Source organism: Thalia democratica, unplaced genomic scaffold, assembly GCF_965202585.1.
Source record: "Thalia democratica unplaced genomic scaffold, ktThaDemo2.hap1.1 HAP1_SCAFFOLD_49, whole genome shotgun sequence".
Classification (NCBI taxonomy): Eukaryota; Metazoa; Chordata; class Thaliacea; order Salpida; family Salpidae; genus Thalia; species Thalia democratica.
In genome coordinates this window covers 225,370-231,917 of record NW_028139241.1, presented here as the reverse complement: position 1 = coordinate 231,917, position 6,548 = coordinate 225,370, and the positions used below count along the sequence as shown (strand labels likewise).

At 26.3% G+C, this 6,548-nt stretch overlaps 2 non-coding genes across 2 annotated transcripts; both read left to right on the top strand.

Annotated features, from left to right (window-relative positions):
- The first annotated feature begins 182 nt into the window (after window positions 1–182).
- On the top strand, window positions 183–254 carry Trnaa-cgc (transfer RNA alanine (anticodon CGC)). Its single transcript has one exon. It is a non-coding gene; the product is annotated as a tRNA-Ala (tRNA).
- A 1,435-nt stretch (window positions 255–1,689) lies between these two features.
- Window positions 1,690–1,761, top strand: Trnap-cgg (transfer RNA proline (anticodon CGG)). The gene has a single exon. It is a non-coding gene; the product is annotated as a tRNA-Pro (tRNA).
- Window positions 1,762–6,548: the final 4,787 nt, after the last annotated feature.

Below are 6,548 nucleotides of genomic sequence, written 5' to 3'. Positions count from 1 at the left end.
ATATGTTTTTTTTTGCTGTTTTTTTAACTCTCGTGCAAAAATGACCTTCCGTTCAAAGTTTTCTTTGTGCAAACTGTTCCCCTCGTGATAATTTGTCTTCGTGCAATTTTTACCCGTTTCAAGTACAAAGATATATACAAACATTTAAATATATAAAGTAAATTATTGACTTGCAAACATGTGGGGATGTAGCTCAGGGGTAGAGCGCGCGCTTCGCATGCGTGAGGCCCCGGGTTCAATTCCCGGTATCTCCACATTTTTAAATTAAATTTTGACTTAATTAAGAGTTACTTCTTTTTATGAACATAAACTTGAATATCTATAACTATTTACTAAAAATTAGAATATAAATATTCAATAGCTTTGATTTATCTAGAATAACACTTACAAAACAATACTTTTTTGTAAACTTGTACATCTTTGTTAACCAAAGTGCTTTTTACTTTAAATTTGAACTGGCTGAAGATTAGAGACAATCTTTTTTGTCTTTATGAAACATATGTTCCAGGCTGGAACTTCCAGCATTTTTTAAAATCGTCATTTCAATAAATTATTATATGTATATATTTTCTATATTTATATATATATATAAGTGTAACAAAAAAAAAATGAAAGAATTCTTTTTTTATTAAGTAGAAGAAAAAAAAAGTTACTAACCGAGGGTAAGGGTTATTGATAACAGTGATAGTAAAAAAAAATAAAAAATAACTAACAAAAACTTTTATAAAGAAAAAACTATAAATAGATAAATAAGAAAAAATTAGTTAATCGAAGAAATAAGCTATCGACCGAAGGTAAGGTTTAGGATTAATAGTGATAATAAAAAAATACTTAAATTTAATGTCTATATATTTTAAAATTAATAAAAAAAGAAAATAATAAAATAGATAAATTCAACCCGTGCAAAAATGACTTCTTGCAAAATTTTCTGCTCGTGCAAAAGTGACCCTTCGTGCGAATTGTAATCGTACAATTTTGTCTTTGTGCAATTTAGTCCCCTAGTGCAATTTAGACCCGTCGTGCAATTTTTTCCGCTCGTGCAAATTTGACACCTACCTCCTTTGCACTGTTCGCTGCACAGTATAAAACTAAATAATAAAGATTACTAAGCAGGCTGTGTAAATAAAAAGATGAGATGTTTTTTTTGTAAATAATAATAAAGTAAATGAGTTATATAAAAATTTTGTTTAATTATACAACATTTTTTCTTAACGATTATTACCAAAAAACTTTTATTTTGCCCGCATTTTAATTTTAATTATTTTTATTTTTATTTAGATTTTAACTTTATTAAACAACTTAAGATGACAAAATTTTAAAGTTTGTTAGAAATTAAATTTCTGTTAAGACCGTAGGTAAATCACACAAAATATAAGTAAGTGACAAAAAACTTCATTCATAATTAATCTGTAAATATACATATGTTATAAGATTACTAATTTTTTTTAATTGTTAAATAAATACTTATTTCAGACAAAAATTACAGATTTTTTTATAATTATCTTATTAATGGAATTTAACCATCAATTTACTTTTTTATTTAAGTTAAATTTAGTTAGATAAAAGTATTATTTCGAGACATTTTAACATGTACAACTTATTGCGAAATGCAATCAAAAATGCTATTACTTACATATCAAAATTGTTTGCATATTAGCTTTATAAACGAAAAAAAAGTTACCTCTTCGTGGCCTGTTGGTCTAGGGGTATGATTCGCGCTTCGGGTGCGCGAGGTCCCGGGTTCAAATCCCGGACAGGCCCTACTTTTATTAGTTCAAAATAAACGCTAACCTTTTATTTTTGAACTATGTTATTCAGAAATAAAATATCTTTAGTCTCATTAGTAACCATCGAATCGAGCTTCGTATGAGTTATATATATATATTGATGAATTGGTATGTTTTATTACCTAGAAACAATAAAACTGATGTTAGTGTGAAATTTCAATAAAAACTACTAAACAAGTGTTTTTCCAAATAATATTAGGAACTATAAAGTTAGGTTTTATCTTCAGCAAGAATTTCGTTACATTACAAACTATAAATTAATGTTTTCAATTTAGGAGAAAATTTTGTTGTTAAAGACGCATATTGTTTAACTTATGATTGTAAACTACAATTTTTTTGTAGATTTAGTTTTAATACAGAACAGAAATTTTTATATAAATAACAAAAAAAAAAATTCCCTCAAATTTAAAGTCGATGAAAACAACATTTTTTTCACTGTTTTAACTTGGTTATTATAATCATAACCTGACTTAATACACTACTTCAATTTTTGAGTTTTAACAATTGTATGCTATACATATATATATAAAATAAGGTTATTATTTAAACTTCAACACCATCTAGTGTGCCCACTTGAAGGGCTTTAAATAATTTATTAGAAAAATAAGATTTTATTTTAAAGCGTTTAGCTTCATGAAAAATATGTACTAGTATTTTTAAAATTGTATTTTTCATCACTTTGTTAAACATAGATGCAAAGGTTATACAAAAAAAAACAGTATGACGTAATATTGTACATTACAAAAATTCAGTACAAAAATCGATCTACTATCTAACTTTCAAACAACTAAAATTAACAAAAACAACAGTCAAGTGACTACAAAATACTTAAAAATTATATAATATATATATATATATATATATACGAATATAGATAATGCTAAATTTTATAGTTTATTATTATTTTAATTTAAGTGTGTGTACCACTCAATGACCGAGAAGTTTAACTTAATCCTTAAACCAAAAGTTTCAAGAGTATTATTGTTTTTCATCAACTTTTATGTAATAAACTTGTTATTAGCTTCTACTTTAGGAAAGAAAAAAAAACTAGGAAGCAGAAATATTTTTTTATTTTTGTATGTACGCTTGGTTGTTTGTTTCCTTGTATTTTATAAAAATATAATAAATATAATATAACAAATAACTTTAGCGGACGGTTTTAGCAACTTTATTTTACGTTTTTGTAATAAAACTCACTTGTTACATTCATTGTGCATTTACGTGAAGTAAAAATTCTAAAGGTTGTAATTTAGTTATGATATCTATGTTATAATTATTATTCAGTAATTTATATTATTTTTTTAAATATTTTAAAAAATTTAATTCTAGATTTAAAATCAGTACCTATTTATTACTAATTGGGCGGCGTAGCCAACTGAGCCATGGAGCCCCATGGGAAAACGAACATTATTGCGTATATTATCTAATTGAATTATTACGTCACAATTAAAAGTTATGCCTCGTTTAAAGCGACTTTTAAAATTCATTAGCAAATTTGGTTTGTCATTCGATTATTGCTGTACATTTTACGGATGAAATTTTATACTTTTTTTTTAGTTTTTTTTTACAAATTAAACTACTAAATACAGTTCTGAATAATCTAACCTTTTTGATTTTCAAATTTTAACATTATATAGCAGAGTTTTCCAAACCTTTTTTCAGAATACTTGGTTTGTAACAAAATATGCATTTTGTTGTATTTTAAATGACTGCCAGGGGGCGTTAGACGATTTTACATCAAATTAAACTATAAAACTTTAAAAATGTTTGTGATAATGCTCATTAGGCCCTAGCTTGCGCACTACGCGCAGCTCGATATGTTGTTCGTTATTTTTGTTTTTGGTTCAGTTAGCCATAAGATCGTGCAAAAGGCACACTAATTTTAAGAACTTAAGACACTGATTCAATTTAAGAACTTTGTAATGATTATCATTTTATAAGAACTTTATCTTTATTTGTATAACTGTATTGTAATGTACTCAGTTAAGCCATAAGACCGTGCGAGAGGCACACGAACTCATTATAAGAACTTTTTGTTATTTTCGTTTTATAAGATCTTGAAGCTTATTTGCATGATCGTATTATATTGTGCTTAGTTTAGCCATCGTTGTGCATGAAGCACGACATATATTAAGACTCTGTATTATTAGTAGTGTTATTAAGACCTATTTTGTATTTAAGATTGTGTCATTCAGACACTTTAAGAACATTATTAAGACATTTTAAGTTGAAGGTTTTGGTGTTTTCTTGTTGTGTTTATATTCGCAGTTTTATTCTACTGATAAATTGGCTGCTTTATTATTTCTACTTCCTAATTTTCACATTAACATCACGTTTTCAATAAACTCACTACATTAAAGAGATTATATATATTAAGTTTATTACATACTTATTAATTACTAAGTTAAACCTAATGAGTAAGGTAAATTCAGTAAAAACCTTAAAAGCGAAACGCGCTAAGCGTTTAGCACAAAAAAGGGGACTTCCCCCAATTAAAGGTAGTTCCTACCATAGGCCGTGGAGGACTACAATTAGTGACCCTGTGTTTAATACGAGTTTGCAACCTTCTGATACTACTGAAGTGGAAATACTAAACTCTTAAAATTAAGAAATTTATTTTGAAAAGTATTTATCTCTAGTGCACCATTATGGTAAATAAATTTTTTTATCAGGCAAGCACCTTAAATAACCTGTTGAATTCTTTTGAAAAACTTTTAGCAGTATAGGATAATAAATTTAGTTAAACCCATTTGAAAGTTTAACTAAAGTTATTTTTAGAATCAATTATAAATTATTCTATGCAAATTTAAGCAAATGATAGAGCAGCAAATTTGTTGGTTGTGACAATAACTTGTATTAAAATTTTGATGAATTTTAAAATTTTGATGTTTTTAGACATAGTTCAAAAGAAATGTAGTTTTTATTAAATATCTGTTGCTTAAAAAAACTTTTTCTTAACCTTCATAACTTCAATGTTATTAAATTTAAAAAGCTTTCAAACAACAATTTCAAAATTAAAAATCAATTTTAAATATTTAAAATATTAAAAAAAAAAAACTTTACTAAGAAAAACATTATCAACTTAAACTAATATAAAGTTTTGTTAAAACATTTTTAAATTTAATGTATTTTTAAGAATCTATGTAAACCTTATAGCTTTTTAATTAATATTTTAAGATTTTATGGTAATAAGTTTTATAACTTCTTGTAGTGAGAGGTTTTAAAGAGTTTTAGTTTAGAACTTCGTATGTATTTGAGCAAGTTTATTTTTGAAAAGAACGTTGAAAAAACAATGTATGAAGTCAGTTTTGAATTTTGTTGTAACTAAAAATTTTATTATTGTTTAAAGTGCGAGTAACAATGCAGCTGATAAAAAGTTTTCAAAAAATTTTCCACTTAGATTTAAAAAAAATAGCAACTCGATTTGTAAAGTAAAACGGCTTGTGAAAATGTGTTTTAAGTGTAATATAGGTCAAATTTTACGACCATAAATGAAAAACTTTTTCGAGCTATTTTAAGAACCAAATTAAGTTCAACAGTGTGTTTTTCTAAAAAAATACATCTTTTACCTGTTTTAATTTTGGCCTTTTAATTTTTTAGGTCAATTTTTACAACTTTGAATTAAAAACATGTGTAAAACACTGATTTAATCTGCTCTCTTAAGCCAATATGTTTTTGACCTATAAAACTTGAAATGATTTAAAACAAGTTCAAACTTGGTTGCTCAAAAATGAACTTGCTCGGAAAGAACTTGCTCAAAATTGTTTCGTAAAGTATTACTTTTAGAATTAATTTTTAAAGCTTATTGATATTTTTTGCTTCGCGAACTAGGAAGACTTGAAAATTTTACAGTTGGCTAATCACGTACTTTAAACTCGGGTAATTAAACTTAATTAGTAGCAAAGTTTTACAAAAAGCATGAAAACATATGCGATTTAAAAAATAATGTTGTTTATTTTGCATTAAGCATGGAGATTAAAGTTATTAACTTTGCCACAACAGGAGTTTAATTGCTTTCTCATATTGCTATTATCTTGTTATTATTAAAATCGTTTGTTTCAAGCAATATTTTTAAGAGGTTAACTGTGTTATGTTCTAATAAAAAGAATTAAATAACTTTATTTTTTGACAATTAAAATTTTAGTAACAATGTTTTTGAGCAAAGCTATTAGAAATAAAAAATTTTACTTTTTTTTTTCAAATTGACCCTAAACGACTTTTGAAATATTAACAATTAACATTTTTATCGATATCACTATTAATGTTCTTTAGTTGCTTGCCTTGTCCATTTATAACAAGTACTTTTGTACTAAATTTTTAAAGTTAATGGTTGAGCATGCAAAAAGTTGTTTTATACAAAAGACGCAAATACTTGCTCTTGTGCACAGCCTAACGGAAAAATACCACATACGTCATCAGATGATTGAAAAGACGCGAAGCAATGTTTCTGACGTTCGAAGTCACTGGTAGCTATTATACACCACAGCTGATGTTACAAAGAGAACAAACCGAGTTGAAGAGAGGTATTCAATGGACAGAGGTGCTTAGCGCCTAAAACTGGTCAGATTGGACAGACGGGCAGAAAAATCAGCAGCTGATGGCCGCCGATGGAGTGAACACTTATTAAAACTTCTGACAGACAGTATTATCTACTTTTCACTATTGTATAAGCACTTATAAGAACCATTTTGAACTTAAAAATAATACTATCTAACAATGATGTACATTTTGAAAATTAATATTCAAAAATTTTGCATTAAC